The sequence below is a fragment of the Plecotus auritus genome, assembly GCF_963455305.1.
Source record: "Plecotus auritus genome assembly, chromosome: 5".
Lineage (NCBI taxonomy): Eukaryota > Metazoa > Chordata > Mammalia > Chiroptera > Vespertilionidae > Plecotus > Plecotus auritus.
Genome location: NC_137776.1, coordinates 59,044,504 through 59,066,258, shown reverse-complemented (window position 1 = coordinate 59,066,258; position 21,755 = coordinate 59,044,504). Strand labels below are relative to the sequence as shown.

The window sequence follows — 21,755 nt, the reverse complement described above, 5'->3', positions numbered from 1 at the left end:
TTCTGTTATCTTTATTCTTTTCTACCTGTATTTACTTTGGATTTACTTTTCTTTTTTTTTTTTAATAAATCTTTATTCAGATTATTACAATTGTTTCTCCTTTTTCCCCCCATAGCTCCCCTCCACCCAGTTCCCACCCCACCTTCTGCCTTTACACCCCCCCACTGTCCTCATCTATAGGTGTACAATTTTTGTCCAGACTCTTCCTGAATCCCACCATACTCCTTTCCCCCTGAGAATTATCAGTCCACTCCCTTTCTATGCCCCTGATTCTATTATATTCACCAGATTATTCTGTTCCTCATGTTTTTAATTCACTTGATTTTTAGGTTCACTTGTTGATAGATATGTATTTGTTGTTCATAATTTTTCTCTTTACTTTTTTCTTCTTCCTCTTCTTTAAGAACACCTTTCAGCATTTCATATAATACTGGTTTGGCGGTGATGAAGTCCTTTAGCTTTTTCTTATCTGTGAAGCTCTTTGTCTGCCCTTCAATTCTGAATGATAGCTTTGCTGGGTAGAGTAATCTTGGTTGTAGGTTCTTGCTATTCATCACTTTGAATATTTCTTGCCACTCCCGTCTGGCCTGCATAGTTTCTGTTGAGAAATCAGCTGACAATCTTATGGGTGCTCCCTTGTAGGTAATTAACTGTTTTTCTCTTGCTGCTTTTAATATTCTCTCTTTGTCTTTTGCTCTTGGCATTTTAATTATGATGTGTCTTGGTGTGGTCCTCTTTGGATTCCTTTTGTTTGGGGTTCTGTGCGCTTCCTGGACTTGTAAGTCTATTTCTTTCACCAGGTGGGAGAAGTTTTCAGTCATTATTTCTTCAAATAGGTTTTCAGTATCTCGCTTCTGTCTTCTTCTGGCACCCCCATAATTCTGATGTTGGTACACTTGAAGTTGTCCCAGAGGCTTCTTACACTATCTTCAACTATTTGGATTTTTTTTTCTTTTTGTTTTTTCAGTTGAGTGTTTTTTGCTTCTTTGTATTTCAATTCTTTGAATTGATTCTTGTGTTCCTCTAGTCTGTTGTTCGGTCTCTGTATAATATTTTTTATTTCAGTCAGTGTATGTTTAATTTCTAGTTGGTCCTTTTTCATATCTTCAAGGGTCTCATTATATTTATCGGCCTTTTCTAGGATATTCTTGAAAAGCCATATAACCGTGGTTTTGAATTCTATATCCAGTGGTTTGTTTTCCTCCATTTCTTTCGTTTGTGATTTGTTTCTTTGTTGCCGCATTTTCACTCTTCCCTGAGTTGGTAGGGTAGCTTTGTGTGCTAGGTTTCCTATATGGCCCCAGTGGGTCGGCCTCCCCAGTTAACCTGAGGTGGATACTTTTGGTGCACCCCTTTGTGAACTGTGTGCACAGCCTTGTTGTAGTTAAGTCTTGATTGTTGTTGGTATCACTGGGAGGAATTGACCTCCAGGCCAGTTGGCTGTGAGGATCAGCTGTGCCTACACTGGGAGAAGTTCGGTGCTGGAGACAACCTTATAGGATTAGACTTGACAAATTGCAAAAGCCTCTGTGCTCAGCTTGTATGGGGTGGAGTCTCAGGGCGGAGCAGACAGTCCCGGCTTCCCGTCAGCCTTGCCCTGGCACACGCGCGCCTCCAGACCTCTGCCTTCCCCGGCTCCCGAGTCTCCACCCGAGAATCCAGATACCCCTCGCAAGAGCATGGGTCCCCAGGAGCTTGCCTGGAACTGGGGTTCAGTGCAGTCAGAACTGGAGCTCAGTGCAGTCAGGAGCTTCTGACTCCCTTCCACTAGGGAAATCCTGTGGCAAGCTCCGCAATCTTTGTGCGCACTGGCGCGTGCGCCTCCAGACCTCTGCCTTCCCCGGCTCCCAAGCCTTCACCCGAGAGTCCAGATTCCCCCCCGTAAGAGCGTGGGTCCCCAGGGGCTCGCCTGGAACTGGGGTTCAGTGCAGTCAGAACTGGGGTTCAGTGCAGTCAGGAGCTTCCGACTCCCTTCTGCTAGGGAAAGCCTGTGGCAACCTCCGCAGCCTTTGTGCGCACTGGTGCACACGCCTCCAGACCCCTGCCTGCCAGGGCTCCCCCGGGTCTCCCCCGCGTCTCCGAGTCTCCGGGTGCCTTTCTCTCTACCTGACAGTCCAGACTCCCCCTGTATGAGCCTCGGTCCATGGGGTTTCACCCGGAACTGGGGTTCAGTGCAGTCAGAACTTGGGTTCAGTGCAGTCGGGGGCTTCCTTCCCCCTCCCACCAAAGAAAGTCAGCCAGGCTCTCAGCCGCCCTTCCTCTCTGCGCACACAAAGACCTTTTGCCGTACCTCCAATTCTCTGTGAGCATTTCTCTTTCCTTCTAGTTGTAGAATTTCCACTCAGCCAGCTTTCCTGTGGTTCTGGATGGTGTCCGTTCTGTCTTTTAGTTGTAGTTTTGAAATGTTGTGCGAGGCAGCAGTTTAGGTGCTTACCTATGCCGCCATCTTGGTTTCTCCCTACTTTTCTTTTTCTACCTTCTTAGTGTGGAATCTTGGGTCACTGATTTTAGAACTTTCTGACTCTCCAATTTAAGGAATTAAATCTGTGTTGCCCAGTAAGCACTGTTTCATCTGTTTGCCCCAAATTTTGATATGCTGCATTTTCACTATTATTCACTTCAAATTATTTTCTAATTTCCCTAGTGACTTCTATTATTTCCCTGTGATTTGTTTAGAAGTATGTTGTCACCCTAGCTGGTTTGGCTCAGTGGCTATAGTATCGGCGTGCAGACTAAAGGGTCCCAGGTTCAATTCTTGTCAGGGGCACATGCCCAGGTTTTGGGCTCGATCCCCAGTGAGGGGCATGCAGAAGGCACCAGATCAATGATTCTCTCTCATCACTGACGTTTCTATATCTCTCTCCCTCTCTGAAATCAATAAAAATATAGATATAGGGGGATCCAAGATGGCTGCCAATGGGATGGCAGGCTGCAAGATAGTGTGAGAGAGAAAAAAATCAAAGGAGAGTTGGTAGACATGCGGGGAATGTCAGTATTTTTGAGTGAGGGACAGTATATTCCAAGGGGCTGTTGGGGACTGACAGACCGGCTCCCCTGACTGGGAAGCCTCTACTGTGGTTGAAATCTCTCCTGGAGTGGCCGGCTCTGCTGCACAGGCCACACCATCTTGAAGGGGAGATGGCTGAGATTGGAATCCCAGCCTTACCTTTAACCGGGGAGATCTTGGATACCTCCCAGGATCTTACAACCCCAATGCCCCAAATCCAACCACCCTGACCACGGGTGCCTGGGAGGTCTGCTCAAGGGGAGACAAAGCAGAGTGAATTCGCAGACGGGCCCTGTGCCTTCTCACAGAGCAGAAGGAAAAGCTGAATCAAAGAGCACCCACCAGGAACTGGCAGATTAAACACAGCTGGCAATCCGTGGATGGAAAGTCAGATATTGCCTACAGAAAGTCAACGCAGGAGAGAGAGAGCTACATTACCAGAAACCCCGTGAGGAGAGATCATGGGGAGACAAAGAAACAGCCTGCATACCAAAGAAAAGGATGAATCATCAGAAAAGAAAGTAAATGAAATGGAGGCAATCAATATGACAGAGAAAAAATTCAGACAATGGTCCTAAGGTAGCTGAAAAGGATTCAAGACAAATTCAACAATATATGTAAGAACCAAGAGGAAATGAAGTAGAACCAAGAAGAAATGAAAAATGACATTGCTCCAATAAAGAACTCAATAGAAAGCATCAACAGTAGACTAGAAGAAGTGGAGGACCCCATCAGTGAGCTAGGAAGCATCTAGAAAAAAAAAAACTTAAAAAACAGGAGGAGAGCCTAAGGCAGCCGTGGGCAAACTACGGCCTGCGGGCCTGATCCGGCCCGTTCGGCTGTTCTATCCGACCCACGGAGCCGAAAGAGCGGAGGGATCTCTTGCTCTCCCCTCCACTCCTTCACCAGCAGCAGTGTTAACATGGCAACGTCGGGAAACACGGCCACAGCTCCTTCTTCTGAGTGGGCAGATTTATATCCACCCATTCAGTAGAAGGAATAACCTCTCAATCTTCCAGAGGCTCCTTGTAATGCCCGCGGACGCATCCCCCGACATCACCCTGGGAACGCGTAGACACGTTATCGTGGTGATGTAGGGAGACACGCCCCTGGAGAGCACAGTATCAGAGCATTAGCTAAAAAGGAGACCAACAACACTGTTCCCACTGAAGTTGATGTTTTAAAGACCAAAAACCTTTCAACCCAGTCTACATTGCCATCTACATCTACGTCCCGGGCATAATTTGGAAGTTGCACTAAAGAAAATGTTTAATTTACTGTTTACACATTTTGTTCTTTTCTATTTGTTTTAGTTTTAAATTATTTTATTATATTTAAGTTTAATTTGAAAGGCTTTTGTACCTTTCCTTTGTTAGGCAATTTTATTTTGCCTTTGCTATCTTCAATATAAGGTATGTTATTGTGCTATGATTCCTCCATTTTTTGAAGTTTCAAATTATAATAATTAGTGTTTACATTCTTCTTGTTAAAATGTTTTAAATGAATAAAACTATTGAAATAAAAAAAAACTGTACCCTTTTATGTAATGATGTTTACTTTGAATTTATATTAGTTCACACAAACACTCCATCCATGCTTTTGTTCCGGCCCTCCGGTCCAGTTTAAGAACCCATTGTGGCCCTCGAGTCAAAAAGTTTGCCCACCCCTGGCCTAAGGGAACTTTGGGACAACACGAAATGAAACAACATCCACATAATAGTGGTACATGAAGGAGAGGAAACTGAGCAAGGAATAGAAAACATGTTTGAAGAAATAATGACGGAAAATTTCCCAATAATGGGAAGAAAAAACTCACACAGGTCCACGAAGCTCACAGAATCCCAAACAAGATGAACCCCAAAAGATCAACACCAAGACACATTATAATTAAATTGGCAAACACCAACGACAAAGTAAGAATCTTAAAGGTTGCCAGAGAGAGACAGAAAGTTACCTACATAGGATCTCCCATCAGACTAGTGACTGATTTCTCAACAGAAACACATCAGGCCAGAAAGGAATGGAATGAAATATACAAAGTCATGCAAAGCAAGGGTCTGAATCCAAGAATACTGTACCCAGCAGGGCTATCAATAAAAATTGAGAGTGAAATCATCAGCTTCACAGACAAAAAGGGACTAAGGGAGTTTATTACCACCATACCAGCAATGCAAAAAATGCTAAAGGGTATGCTATAAAAAGAAGAAATAGGAAGGGAAGAAAGAACACAGCCATAAAAAATAAAAATGGTGACAAACAAGTACATATCAATAATAATTTTAAATACAAATGAATTAAATGCCCCAATCAAAAGACATAGGGTAGCTGAGTGGATAAGAAAACATGATCCATATATCGGCTGTCTACAGGAAACCCATCTTAGAACAAAGGACTCACATAGACTGATGGTGAAGGGATGGAAAAAGGTTTTTCCGGTGAATGCAAATGAAAATAAAAAGCTGGGTAACAATACTTATATTCGACAAATTAGACCTAAAAGTGAAGGCCATCACAAGAGGTAAGGAAGGCCACTTCATAATCCTAAAGGGAGCAATTCAACAAGAAGATATAAATACGGTAAACATATATGCACCCAATGCAGGATCACCCAAATACATAAAAAAATCTTCTGGAGGATATCAAGGGAGAGATTGACAGCAATACAGTCATAGTAGGGGACTGTAATACCCCACTAACACCACTGGACAAATCCTCTAAACAAAAAATCAGCAAAGAAAGATCAATCCTAAATGACTCACTAGATCAGATGGAATTAATTGACATCTTCAGAACATTTCACCCCAAAGCCACAGAATATACATTCTTCTCAAGTGCACATGGGTCATTTTAAAAAATAGACCATACTGGGGGACAGGCAAAGTCTCTTCAAATTCAAGAAGATAGAAATCATATCAAGCATCTTCTCAGATCACAATGGCAAAAAACTAGAAATCAACTACAATAAAAAAAAAAAATCAAACACCTGGAGGCTAAATAGCATGCTATTAAACAATGATTTGGTTACCAAAGAGAGAAGGAGAAATAAAAATCATCATGGCAACAAATGATAATGAAAACACAACAATCTAAAATCTATGGGACACACAGCAAAAGGCGTTTTTAGAGGGAAGTTTATAGCTTTGCAGGCCTATCTCAAAAAACAAGAATATATGGTAATAAATTATCTAACCCTACAACTCAAAAGAGTTAGAAAGAGAGCAACAAGAAAAGCTCAGTGTAAGCAGAAGGAAGGAAATAATAAAGATCAGAGTGGAGATAAATGACATAGAGACCAAAAAAACAATACAAAAGATCAACAAAACCAAGAGTTGGTTCTTTGAAAGGATAAACAATATTGATGAACCTCTAGCCAGGCTCACCAAGAAGCAAAGAGAGAGGACCCAAATAAACAAAATCAGATATGAAAGAGGCAAAGTAACAACCTATCCCACAGAAATACAAATGATTATGTAAAAATACTATGAACAACTCTATTCCAACAAAATTGACAACCTAGATGAAATGGACATATTCTTAGAAAAATACAAGCTCCCAAAACTCAATCAAGAAGAATAAGAAAAACCTGAATAGGCCAATAACTACTGAAGAAATTGAAGCAGCAATAAAAAATCTTCCAGCAAACAAGTCCTTGTCTGGACAGCGTTACAGGGGAGTTCTACCAAACATTCAAAGAAGAACTAAAACCTATCCTCCTCAGACTATTCCAAAAAATTCAAGAGGAAGGCACACTTCCAAGCTTTTTTTATGAAGCCAGCATTACCCTAATTCCAAAACCAGATCAAGACACTACAAAAAAAGAGAAGTACAGGCCAATATCCTTGATGAACATAGATGCTAAAATACTCAACAAAATTCTAGCAAACTGGATCCAGCATTACATTAGAAAGATCATACACCATGACCAAGTGGGATTTATTCCAGGAATTCAAGGCTGGTACAATATCCAGCAGTACGTAGTTTGATCTTCCTTTTTTTTTATCTACTTCCTCTGCCTTTTAATTGCAGTGTTTAGTTCTTGAAGATTTAATATAATTATCATTACTGGATTTTATTCAACCATTTATTATTTTTTTGTTCTCTCTGCTGTGATGTTACTGCTGTTCCTTCTTTTGTGTCTTTTAAAATTTAAATAATTTTTAGTATTTCATTTTACTATTACTACTGGCTTATGAGCTACACCTCTTTGTATTTTCTGTTAGTGATTTTTGTAAGGAATATAATATACATCTCTAATCTTTCAGAATTCAACCAGAATACCTTTTCATGTAAAATAGAAACATCTCACAAGCACATAGGTCCCTTTAATCACCCCCCTCAACACACACCATACTTTGTTAATAGTTTTGTATATTTCCTAGTAGTTTTATATATTTACTGGAGGCCCGGTGCATGAAATTCGTGCACTGGAGGGGTCCCCCAGCCTGGCCTGTACCCTCTCACAGTGCAGGAGCCCCACGATCGATCGCCCCAAAGAGGTAGGCCCCGCCCACCCATCTGGGGCTCCTCAATGGATTGCCCCAAAGAGGTAGGCCGGAGCTGTGGGACCCCCGGTCTTGCCATGCAAAGCCACAGGACCCGCCTCTGAGCTGCATACGCAGCATCAAGCCCCTGCCCACCCACGCGCACCCGCTGCACACGCAGCCTCCTGGTGATTGCTTGTTATGGCGTGTTGGCATCACAACCACATAGGCTTTTATTAATAGGATTTTATTATACATTTATATATTACATCTGCATACATTGAAAACACCAAGGGCAATGTTGTAATTTTATTTTAAACATCCATGTCCTTTTAAAGAACTTAAGAGAATAAAAATACTTTTTAATTTTTATCCAGATACTTACCATTTCTTATTCTCTTCAGTTGCTCCTGAATATCCCAGTTTTCTGTAATATTATTTCTTTTCCCTTTGAAGAACTACCATCACCATTTCTTGTAGTACAGTTCTGCTGGAGACAAATTTCTCTTAGTTTTCCATTAATAAAATTATCTTAATTTTGCCATCATTTCTGAAGAATATTTTCACTGTACACAGAATTTTGAGCTGACCAATTTACTGTTTTAGCTTTAAAGTCTGGCTGCTATGATTTCTGATGAAAAATCTGTTGGCGTTTGAACCATTGTTCTTTTGTATGTAAAGCATCACTTTTCTCCTGTCTGCCTTCGGGATTTTCTCTTTATCTTAGGGTTTCATATTATAATGTGTCTAGGTATAGTTTTCATCAAATAGTCCTCATGGTTCTAAACTGCACTTTAACATACCTCATCCCTTGATTTTCTGTTATATCCAATATATCAGTCCTCTAATTCTGGCCCTCCCTTACTATATACTTTCTTCACTCATCAGCTGTCAATGTTGGAATGGCCAGAACTACTGATTTACAAGTTTATATTTTATCATTCAATTGAGACATAAGAGCTCCTTAGCTCTAATACAATAATTCTCTCAGAGGACCATTCCAAGTAAAAGCATGCATGCATTAAGAGAGAAAATACATAGCAACACACTACACAAGACATTAAAAACTAGCCTCCTTCTAGAAGGCGCGATGTCAAATTCTTGTTAAAGTTTATAATATTTTTAAATAAGTTCAAAAGTAAAAGTTTCCACTTTTAAAAGCAGAGAACAGATCAGATAAGATAATTATACTTTTAGGGGTGATTTTACCAATTACACAAAAGAGAATTGTCCAGTCTTTCTAAAGTTATCAGAGGTCTACTGAATCAGTGAACATGAACTCTTTTTCTCAGAAATACTCAAGATATTGGTCAAACTAGTAGAAACAAAGTGTTCACATATTCTTAGTAAATAATCTGATATACTTTTGACACCAAGATCAAAGACCAGAAATGCTTATGTTAATTGCCTTTCGGCATGTATTTTCCCTGCTAATGGCCACTTCTCAGGGATATATAGTTTATAAACATATGAGTAAGTCCTTTTATAAAACAACTAATATATTTAATATGGTTAAACTACTCCTACAATGGTTCTCTCGTTAGCTGCCCAAGTATATAGTCATGCTGTCAGACTTCAGAGAGAACTGAAAATTCTTCAATTCATGTTCATTTCAGGAACTCTACTCCTCTGTTGTTTTTCTTTTTGCATATATTATTACATGGTATAGTCGACATTATTTAACTTTCCATATAAGTAAACATTCTATATTTTTGTATATAAGAATAGTGCTCTAGTGGCAAGAAAATAGTAATTTTGCTTAAAAAGACTTCTCATAATCATGTCCTAACCGGTTTGGCTCAGTGGATAGAGCGTCGGCCTGCGGACTGAGGGGTCCCAGGTTCGATTCCAGTCAAGGGCATGTACCTGGGTTGCGGGCACATCCCCAGTAGGAGGTGTGCAGGAGGCAGCTGATTGATGTTTCTCTCTCATCGATCTTTCTAACTCTCTATCCCTCTCCCTTCCTCTCTGTAAAAAAATCATAAAATATATTTTAAAAAAAAGACTTCTCATAATCAATAGGAAAAAAATAAAGATTTGTGGAATTAAAAATAAAGATGTAATAGTATAACAATTATGAATATACTTAAGGATTATAATTTAACTAATTTATACTATCCTACTTGTTAAATACACGAATTGTAACCTTGTAATCACTAGTTTCAAGGGATCGCATTCTACATAAATAATCTTCAACCACTGTCAATACTGTCTATTTTTCCTTTCTTATAATTCTCTCAATTTGAAAAGATAAACCATAAAAATAGAATTGTGTGGTTTTCATTAAAATATAAGAGATAGAAATTAGATAGCACTGCATCTTGTGCAGCACCCTGGGTCCCTAGAATCCTTGTTGAAATACACAGTTGGCAGTGATACTAACCAGAGTGAAGGTTTTCCAGGGATAAGCAGCACCTACTTTATTTTTTCTGGAGGAAGGGGACTGTTATGACTCCTCCCATTGCTTAATATTCTGGGGAGGTTTTGCCAGCTATCCTTATAAGTACACAGCATACACTTAGCATACTTCTGGGAGTTTATTAGGAGGCAGGTGAGTTATAGGTCAAACCCCAAGCTTTGTCTAAAAGCAGGCCATGAATTTCTTTGAAGGTTCCTTCGATATACTTGTAACCACATTTGTAAATTCTTATATCAAACATTAGAGGCCCGGTGCATGAAAATTCATGCACTGGAGATGTGGTCCCTCAGCCCGGCCTGCCCCCTCTCACAGTCTGGGAGCCCTCAAGGGCGGGAGGCGACCCGGCGATCAGGGGAAGGTGATGGCCCATTACAACCGACAGTCGGACATGCCTCTCGCAATGTTGTTGCTGCTGCTGCTGTTGCTCCGTGGCATCTCTCTGTACTGTGGTTCATACTCGCCATGCTGGGGTTGCGCTCCAGGTTCATGATGTTCAAGGCCTGGCTGGCCCTGTGTGTTCAGGCCTCCCATTGCTTGCTGCTGCAGAGGGACAGCAGGTTGTGGCCCGCTGGCTTGCATGGCGTTCAGATTCAGCAGGCTGGTCTAGAGCTGAAGGCCGGCTGGCTGGCCACTTACTTGGCTGTGTGCTATTTGATGAGAGCTGCCATCGCTGAGGGTTTGACTTGAGGATGTTGAGCATGTGTTGCTGCTGGGGGAGTTGGGAGACTTCAGGGTCCGCAGCAGGTCCTGCAGGGCACCTGGAGAGATGTTCTGAGGTGGCTGCACCTTGGGTCTGCATAGACATCACGGGCTGGGCATGCCTCACATTGACTGTTGCTGGGGGATGGGTGCCGGCTGCCACTGCTGGGGCTCAGTGGGCAGAATAACAGGCCCACTGACCTGGTTGGGTCACATTCAGGCCTATGGGGGCCATCTGGCTCTCAGGGGTCACTGTGCCTCAGGGGCATACTGTTGTTGGTGCTCACCCAGTACAGATGCTGCTGCTGTGCCTCACGTGTAATCTGCTGGGCACCTCCACTGCTGCAGGTGGGCCTGGGCAGGGGGAAGTGAGGCTGGCACCTGGTTAGTGGGCTTCCCAGTGCAAACTATGGTGAGGGGGCTGAGTTCTGGCCATGCTGGAGAAGCCGGCTATTGACATGCTCACAGGTGAGGTTGGGGGCTGTGGTGTCCAGGGTGTGCTGGGATGCAGTGTGGGGGCCAGGGTGGTGCTGAAGGAGGGGAAGGGAGACTCAGCTGAGGAACGGTGCAGGAGTTGATGATGGCATCCACTGGCGCATGAGCTACGTGTGCTGCCAGCGATGCTGTGTCTTCTGCTGGTGGAGCTTCTGCTTGATATTGAGGTAGTAGGGAATGGGGCATGTGTTTTCTTGGCAGTGTTTGGAATGGTAGCAGCAAAGGGCCATGAACTGCTTGCACACTCCACAACCTCCATTGGTCTTGCACTAGCAGCCGTTGGTGTGCTGCACAACCCACCTCATCTTCTGGCAGGACGGCTGTGGGCAGTTGGCGTTGTGGTACTGGCGAGCATGCCTCAGGGACTGCATGCAGCACTGGATGCCTGGTGTCACCACTCCCAGAAGCTCCTGAACTGTGGCTCACCTGCCACCCCTGCGGGAGCAAAGGCAGCCCCGCCTCCTCCACTTCCGCTCCCCCGCCTCCTCCACTCCGACTCCATGGCAGGCCTCCTCCGCTCTGGCTCTACAGCAGCGGTTACCGCCTCCTCCCCAACGGCTCCCTTTGCAGCGGCAGTGCTGTTTCCTGAGCAACCAGCAGAAGAGCTCTCAGGACCTCCTCCTGACTGGATTTGCCAAGAAACAGGCTGTTTTGGAGCCAACTTTTATTGTACTTGCCGTGGCGACAAAGCAAGCATTCTGCCAGGCCGCTCATGCTGCCCGCTCTCAGCGGCCGCCCCCCCGGGGACTAGAGGACTCCCAGCGGGGCTGAGAGGACTGGGCGCCGCCACCTTGTGGCTATGGGTGCCGACATATTTGTGATGGAGTGACAGTTAATTTGTATATTACCCTTTTATTAGATAGGATTCTAAGGACCAGCAAACCATTTCTCCAAAGTCCATTCCTTGATCCTTGGTGAGTTATCATTTAGCCAGTAGCCATGAGGTATACACTTTTGGTATATACATCGTCACTGTGCTGCATAATCTCTAATTTGGAATAACAGATTCCGATACATTTACAGGTATGACTTTACTGAGCACAATTTGTTCCTTTTGAACATCATTTTGAACTTAGAGCTTTTTACAAATTCAACTGGTTCCAGTTATTATAATCATGGTCTTTTTTTTCATATTTGAATTATCAAAATTTAGCCAATAAAAGATCTTTGAAGTGGGCATCTTTGTCAGTACTTCCAGGCATCTTGGAGAGTATTCTTGCTTCTCACAATAATATATTCCAGAGCACTATTATTTTTCCTGACTGCAAACATGAAAGCAGTTTTCTCCAAAGAATTCTGGCTCATTTCAGTGGACAATAGTATTAGCAGAAAGCCAACAAACAAGATATTTAAATTCCGATGGCTTTAGTTTCCTTTCTAAAATGTGTATTTTAGATCATACTGATAATCCAGGGCTCCTTGGAGAAATGGCTCATATTAAGGCTGAGAAAGAAAATATATAAGACAAGCATAAAATATCTTGTAATGGAAAAGAAAAAAAGTGCTCAAAAAATGAGATACCAAGAAGCAAATTTAACAAAAGAAGTATAAGACTTATATACATGAAACAATGAATCATTGTTGAAAGAAATAAAAGAAGCTCTAAATAAATGGAAAAATATCCCATGTTCATGGCTTCAAATACTTAACATTAATAAAATGGCAATATTCCCCAAATTGATAGAGATTCAGCACAATTCCCATTCAACTCTGGGATACGTCCCCCAACCCAGAAAGCTGATTCCAGTATCCATATGAAACCCACAAGGGAACTGAGAAAACCAAAACCATGCTGTAAAAAAAGAAACAAGGTTGGAGGACTAACACTTCCAAAATTCGAAACTTACTACAAAGCAACAGTAATCAAGACAATGTAGTACTGGCATGAGGAAAGACATGAAGATCAATGGAAAGAATTTAAGAGACCAAAAATAAATACTAACATCTATGGTAAATTGAGTTTTGACAAAAGTAGCAAGATAATTCAATGGGAAAAGAAAAACATGGCACTGATAAAACTGGATATCCATATACAAAAGAATTAGTTGGACCTCTACCTCACACCATACACAAAGATTAACTCAAAAATGGATCACGGACCTAAATAGAATAGCAGAAACTATAAAACTCCTAAAAGAAAACATAAGAGTAAATCCTCATGACCTTGGGTTAGGCAATGATTTCTTAGATATAACCACAAAAAGCACAAACATTAAAGAAAAAAAACATAAACCTCATTAAAATTAGAAACTTTTATGTTTCAAAGGAAGCAAACAAGAAAGTGAAAAGACAACTTACAAAGTAGAATAAAATATTAGCAAATAATATATCTAACAAGAAACTTTTGTCCAAAATATATAAAGAACTTACTGTTAAAAAAAAATAATCAGAGGATATAAATAGACATTTCTCAAAAAACAAAAACAAAACAAAACATGTATAAATGACCAATAAGCACATGAACAGATGATCAATATCAAAGTTATTAGGGAAATCCAAATCAAAACCAATAAGATATCATTTCTCACATACTAGGATAGCTAAAATAAAAATGGTAGTTAATAAGTTTTGGTGAAGATGTAGAGAAATGGGAACCCTCATACATTGCTGGTGGGTAGATAAAATGGTACAGCTGCTTTAAAAACCAGTTTTCAATTCATCAAATGCTAAACATAAAGTTACCATGTGACCCAGAAATTCCACCTCAAGGTATATACCCGAAGAATTAAAAACATGTGCCCACACAAAATCATCTGCATGAATGCTCACAGAAACACTAATCACAATAGCCAAAATATGGAAACTACCTGTTCATCAAATGATGAACTGATAAACAAAATGGGGTATTATCCATACAATGGAATATTATTTGGTAATAAAAAATAATGACATACCAATATTTGTTTCAATAAGGATGAACCTTGAAAACATTAAGTGAAAGAAACCACTAAAAAACAATCACATATGCTGCCCTGGCTGGTGTGCCTCAGTTGATTGGCCATCATCCAATGCATTGAAAGGTTGTGGGTTTAATTCCCGGTCACGGTACATGCTTGGGTTGCTGGCTTGTTTCCTGGTAGGGAGCATGCAGGAGGCAGCCAGTCAATGTTTTACTCTCACATTGCTGTTTATTTCCCTATCTCCTTTCCTCTTCCTCTGAAAAAAATGAGTCGGGCATCCCCTGAGGGCTCCTGGACTGCAAGAGGGCACAGGCCAGGCTGAAGGACCCCCCGCCCCCGAGTGCACAAATGTCGTGCACTGGGCCTCTAGTCTATATATATAAAAGCCTAAGCGACCGAACAACCGGTCAACTAGTCACTATGATGCGCACTGACCACCAGGGGGAGGATGCTCAATGCAGGAGCTGCCCCCTGGTGGTCAGTGCACTCCCACAGTGGGAGCACCGCTCAACTGACTGATGGGTGCCAGACACTGGGCTCATGGCTGGCAAGTGCAACTGCGGCAGCGTGAGCTTCTGCCTCTGCAGCAGTGCTACTGAACAGCATCTGCAGTAGGCACAGTGGGGCTGGGATGAGCAGGAGCGGCGGCGCGGCGCCTAGCCCAGGCTTGGGCTCCTCCCAAGCCACCTGCCGCTTCGCACACTACTACATCCCCCAAGGGGTCCCGGATTGCGAGAAGGCACAGGCCAGGCTGAGAGACCCCACCCCCCACAAATCCGTGCACCAGGCCTCTAGTATGCATATAAGCATAACCCATGGACATAGACAATAGTGAGGTAGACCTGGAGGGGGTGGGAGTACAAGGTGGAGGAGGTCAATGAGGGAAAAAAGGAGACATCTGTAATATTTTAAACAATAAAGATAAATTTTAAAAATCAAATACTTATTATTAAACCAAAAGTTAATTTTTTGTTTTTCTATAGTCAACTTTATCAAGTTTATTTTATTAATGTGGTTAAAAAATTTCCTCTCTCTTAGATAATACAGGAATTCTTCCATGTTTTTTTCTAGTACCTATATGGTTTCATTTTGTACATTTCCATTTTTCACAGTTCAGTTCAGGATTTATTCTGGTGTATGGTGTGAGAAACATTTATAGCTTTCCCTATATGCCTGTCTAGTTTATCCCAATACTTATTTAGAAGTCTTTCTTTCCCCATTGATCTTAAATGCTATTTTTACAAATATGCCTGAGTCTAATAATGGACTTTTAAATTGTATTTTAGTTGGTTGGAACTACTATTTCAATTATAGTAGGTATATTATGTATTTTAATATCTGAAAATACTAGCCTCCCCTTATTGCTCTTCTTTTTCATAATATTCATGGTTATTCTTGCTTTTTTGGTTCTCCCTAATAAACTTTATAGTCCATTTTTTCTTGCTATTAACAAACAAAAAACCCAGAAGGTATCTGTATTGAGGCTTAAATTTCAATTTATAAATTAACTTAAGCACGGCCATTATGGCTCAGTGATTGACATTCAACCTATGAAACAGGAGGTCATGTTCAATTCCCAGTCAGGGCAAATTTCCCAGGTTGCAGGCTTGATCCCCAGTGTGGGGCATGCAAAAGGCAGCCAATCAATGATTCTCTCTTATCATTGATCTCTCCTTTTCTCTCCTTCTCCCTTCCTCTCTGAAATCAATAAAAAGTATTTTTTAAAAAAATAATAATTTACCTTTTGATGATAAGGTTTATATCCAAAAATAACATGTCTTTATGTTGAGTCATATCTTCTTTAAACTATTTTGTTTCATGTGGTTTTAGGCATTTTATATTAGATTTATGCTTAGATCTTTTTTTGCTGTATTATTTTTCTTTTGCTATTGAAAATTTATTCTTCTCTTACCATTACATCTCTGCTTATTTCTATGTCCATGTGATGTTAATTTTTTTTGTTAAGTTTATAACCTGCTATTTAAATGCTCTTACTGCTTTTACTAGTTTTTCCATTTACTTTACATTTTGGGGTTTATGAATATAGAATTATACCATCTGCAAACAAATAGTTACCCCTCTTCCTTTCCAATATTTATGCCTATAAATTCTTTGTGTTGTGTAAAAATTGCATGACAATATTAGTCATCCTTATCTTTTCCTGGACTTACTGGCAATGATTCTATTGTTTCCCTATTTTTTAAAAAAAAAACATTAAACACAGGGAATTTGATGAATACAAAATGGAAGGAAAGGCTGGAGGAACAGGTTCTAAGAAGACTCTTTAAAAATGACTTCCAGAACATCTTGAACCTGATGGCTAGCAACGACAGCCAAGAGGAGCAGAACGGTAGCCTTCATTTCATTTCTGCCTTCCAAATTTTGCAGGAATGCATCTTATTGGAGAAACTTAATGTGCTACCCTAGCAGCACGAGATTCAGCAAATGAAAGAAACCACTAAAAAACAATAACATGTGCTGCCCTGGCTGATGTGTCTCAGTTGATTGGCCATCATCCAATGCATTGAAAGGTTGTGGGTTTAATTCTTGGTCAGGTTACTTGCCTGGGTTGCTGGCTTGTTCCCTGGTAGGGAGCATGCAGGAGGCAGCCAGTCAATGTTTCACTCTAACATTGCTGTTTCTTTCTCTTTCTCCTTTCCTCTTCCCCTGAAAAAAAATCAGTAACTATTTTTTTAAAAAACCCATATACTTATGATCCCATTTACTGCATGCAATGTCTAGAACAGGCAAATTCATGCAGACAGAAATCAATTAGTGGTTACCTAGCACTGGAATGGTAGAGGTGAGAAAAGGAGCAGGAATTTGGATGACCGGTAATTTCATTTTGGGGTTTAAAAAATGTTCTGAAATTAGATAGTAATGATGGTTGTACAATTCTAAATATACTAAAAACCACTAAACTGCACATATTTTAAGTGGGTCAATTTTATAAAACTTGAAATATATTTCAATAAAGCTATGAAAAATGCATAACCTGAATTTAATGAGAAAAGAAGACAAACCCAATTTTAACAAAACTATAAAACAACTGGATTATACACTTGAAAAATGTTACTTTCATAAAAGACAAAGAAAAGCTAAGGAGGTAGTCCACATTTTAAGAGACTAATAAAATATGATAATTAATGGAACGTGTGACTATACATGAGGAAAATCTATATATATAAAAGGATAATATGCAAATCCACTGGACGTTGGAACAACCATTTGCTATGACCTGCACTGACCACCAGGGAACAGACACTCAACACAGGAGCTGCCCCCAGCCCGCAGGCCCCAATCGCTGGTTGGTTGTGGTCATGGGTGGCAGCAGGCCAAGCCGGGTGTGAGCAAGTGGGGCCCAATCGCCCCACCGGTCGCCCCACACAAAGAGGGTGACTAGCAGCAGGGGGTGGGGCTGCAAGCGGGCGGGAACAGCCAACCTCTTGGTCCCTCCCCCCCCCCCCACCAGCAGGCTCCGATCACCCGATCAGGAACGGAGAACTGGGGGTGGGTGGCAGTAGACAGGGGTGGCGCCAGGCCAAGGCGGGTGCCAGCGAGTGGGGCCCCGATCACCCCGCTGGTTGCCCCATACACAGGGGATGACCTGTGTTGGTGGCAGGGGGAGGTGGCTGCCAGCAGCCAGGGAAGATCAGCCCTGATTGCAGGCCAGGCCTAGGTACCCTACCCATGCACGAATTTCTTGCATCGGGCCTCTAGTAATTGTTATCAAGAAAAACAAGGACAAACATGACAAATACTTAAAGAGGATCATATATTGTTATATAGTAGTATTATGTCAGTAATTCCTCTGACTTTTGTAATGTAAGAGAATATCCTTGTTTTTACATGATAAACACTGAAATAAAGATTAAGGGTTATGATGCCTGCATATTCTTAAATAGTCCAGCAAAATAAATAGCAATAGTAATGATAACAGTAACAATGCATGAGTGTATAAAAAGAGAAATAAAGTAAATGTGGAAGATGCTAACAGTTATGAATTGAGGTAAAAGGCATAGAAGAGAAAATTCTTCCATCAGTTGAATTTTTTATTTTTAAAAATAAACTGATGAACAAAACAGAGCCAGAGAGATGGAAGCATGGAACAGACTGATGAATCTCAAAGGGAAATGAGGATGGATAGAAGAGATTAACCAAAAAACTTATTCTATATAATAAAATGCTAATATGCAAATCAACCAAACGTTGGAACAACCTGTCTCTATGACGTGCACTGACCACCAGGAGGCATATGCTCAATGCAGGAGCTGGCCCCTGGTGGTCAGTGCGCTCCCACAGAGGGAGTGCCATTCAGCCAGAAGATGGGCTCATGGGTGGCGAATGCAGTGGCAGTGGTGGGAGCCTCTCCCGCCTCCGCAGTAGTGCTAAGGGCTTCTTTGGTACAAGAAGGCACAACAGGATGCAATTTAATGAATTCTTAATGAGCCAAACAACTCTAAAATCCCTTTGATTCCTTACTCACAAAAAGAAAAAGTTTGTATACATTATTTTTTAGATTTATCTTTATTGTTGAAATTATTACAAATGCCCCTCCCCTCCATTAACCCCTTCTACTTCCTCCCCAGGCCCTCCCCACACTATTGTCTATATGCATTATTAAACTATTCTCCATTTCTACACAAGATAGGATATGAGGGAGTAAGTTCAAGGTAAATAATGTGATAGCAACATAAATAAAACATTATAAAAGAAAAAACCTTTCCAGTTATGGAATTATGAAACCTAAGTCCATTTCAAGAGACAGTAAAGTCAGATCAAGTAAGTATTTTCCTAGGATTATTAAGGTACAATTTTATCTAAAATGATGTACAAAAAAATGATTCTCCAGATTTCCTGAATGATCCATTCTTTTTTTTTTTTTTTTTAATTGATTTTTTACAGAGAGGAAGGGAGAGGGACAGAGAGTCAGAAACATAGATGAGAGAGAAACATCGATCAGCTGCCTCCTGCACACCTCCCACTGGGGATGCGCCCACAACCGAGGCACGTGCCCTTGACCGGAACCAAACCCGGGACCCCCCAGTCCGCAGGCTGACGCTCTATCCACTGAGCCAAACCGGTTTCGGCCTGAATGATCCATTCTTTTTATATTTAGGAGCATATCAACTCATTAGAAAATATAACAAAATCTTAGTTTTTGTAAATGAAGGCTTCAATGATTTCTTATCTACCAGTGTTGTTTAATACATCCAGTTAGAATATGAATCAGCCCTGGCCAGATAATTCAATTGGTTAGAGCACCTTCTAAGGTTGTGGGTTCAATCCCTGGTCAGAGCACATGTAAGAATCAACCAATGAATGCATAAATAAGTAGAATAACAAATCAATGTTTATTTCTATCTATCTCTCTCTCCTCATCTCTCTCTCAAATCAATTGCTTAAAAGGATATGAATCAAACTATTAATTTTATTTTTTACATTATCTTACTTTATTCAAGTACTAGTCTGATCATACATGGTCCAAGACCATTCAAATAATAAACCAAAAATAAAAGGATGTCAAATATTGGTCTTCAAACATTATAGTCAATGATACCACACTTGCCTATGATGTCTCACACATAAAACCACACCCACATCTCAGTGGCCACCAAAAATTTCAGCATACCTTCTTTGTGAGCTGTTTGAAGATACTAGTTTGAGTACTAGAGACTTTTTTAAATAATTACTAGTATTTTTCTTATTTTATTGATTTCAGAGAGGAAGGGAAAGGGACAGAGAGATAGAAAAATCAATGAGAGAGAATCATTGATTGGCTGCCTCCTGCATGTCCCCTAATGTGTATCGAGCCCGCAACCTGGGCATGTGCCCTTGACCGTAATTGAACCCGGGATCCTTCAGTACACAGGCAGACACTCTGTCCACTGAGCCAAACTGGCTAGGGTGAGACTTTTTTTTTTTTCAAGCTCTGGATAACTGTAGGGATCTCAACAGGCATGGGAGGAACCAGTTTAACCTAGGCATAGTGCCAAAATATGGCCGACTGAGGTTTCAAGTATGTCATAGCAGTGTCAAATTATTAATTTTAGTACAGAAAGTTTTACAAGGATTCTGTTTACCTGATTATCTATTTACTAGGTACCTTCCCATTTAGCAACACCAGAATCTGAAACCTTAAATTATGAATCATGTCTAAATTTCCTCTTCAGAAAATTCTAGGTTTGGACAGTTAATAGTTGACACCAGTCTTTAAAATTCTCTATTAAGAGTAAATAGAGAATTTACTATTGTTCAGAAAAACCCAGTGGCTATGTTTGGCTTACAGTGCAAACGCTTTCTTTAAAAAATGTATTATCTGAGAAAGTTTTTTAAGAGCAGCAAAAATAGTTTTATACTATTTATTTGCTGCTTCTGTTGATATTTTTAAACTACTGTGTCTTGTGTATGGCCTGAAACTGTTAAATAAATCAAACCTTTAAAATGAAACAAGTTTAAAATCCTTTTTTCCTTCTAATTCATATACCTCTATTTATTTTCTATTATACAATTTTACTATATTTGTCATCAGGATGTGAATCAAATGGGACCTTAGCTATATATGTATCAATGTTCCTTGATTTTTGCTCTAAGATAAAGAAAATAATCATACAAAATAATTATGGGATTTTTTCTTCCTACAAAAACTAAGGAGACCCTAAGAAGGAATAATATGTTTAGTAAACTTACTGATACTAGTGACTTCTTTGTGATTCTTTGTAGCTATTTGTGTGTCTATATACTAGTATATGTACACAGTCCTGTTCAGTGTTATATTTTATTTCTTCTAAATGACACTAGTAGACCTTAAATGTTTTTTAACCAAATGGAAAAATTAAAAGTATACAACCACTAAAATCGAGTCATTCAAGGCAAATCCATAGAGACAGAAAGTAGATTAGAGGTTACCAGTGGCTGGGGGAGTGGGAAGTTACTGCTTAATGTTACAGAGTTTCTGTCTGTGGTGATAAAAAAAGTTTTGGAAACAGCAGATGATTGCACAATAGTGTGAATGTAATTAATACCACTGAAACTTAAAAACGGTGAAAATTATAAAGTTTATGTTATGGATATGTTACCACAATTTTATAAAATGGTCAGAATAGTAAACTTTATGCTACATATATTTTAAACACAGTCTTACAAAAGTGGTCATTCATTTACAAGAAGGGTTACTCAGTTGAAAATTGTTACATTTAGTTAACAAGATATAAATACAAAATATATAATAGATTCAGATCTCCATATCTGAGCTAGATTTTACCTAAGAATTTCAGTTATGTAATAATCTATCATTCATTCCAATTATGCTAGGCTATTCATTTAAACTATAATAAATATGGTAAAGCTTTTTAACTTTAGCTGAGTCAAAATACTGAGGATGAAGCACTAAACAACTAAAAACCCAGGACAGACTCCTTAAAGAAAATGGATGTCAGCCCCTATTGGGTAGAAATCCTGTACTGTGCTGCAAGGGAATCTTCAATAATGATATGACACACAGATACCAAAGCTTATATAATTATCAATAACCATGTGCATTTGCCTGAAAATAAAACATAAACTATGAGATAAGAACATTATCAAGAAATAAGACAAGCCAAAACCGGTTTGGCTCAGTGGATAGAGCATCGGCCTGCGGACTGAAGGGTCCCGGGTTCAATTCCGGTCAAGGGCATGTACCTTGGTTGCGGGTACATCCCCAGTAGGGGGTGTGCAGGAGGCAGCTGATCGATGTTTCTCTCTCATTGATC

General features: G+C 40.4%; 1 protein-coding gene across 1 annotated transcript in view; it reads right to left on the bottom strand.

The window, feature by feature from the left end:
* The window catches only part of BAZ2B (bromodomain adjacent to zinc finger domain 2B), a 372,529-nt gene that overhangs the window by 317,157 nt on the left and 33,617 nt on the right, over positions 1–21,755 (bottom strand). Inside the window, exon 3 of the mRNA XM_080671184.1 lies at positions 7,874–7,975. The gene's annotated coding sequence lies outside the window, so the exon portion shown is untranslated. The remainder of the gene's footprint in view (positions 1–7,873; positions 7,976–21,755) is intronic.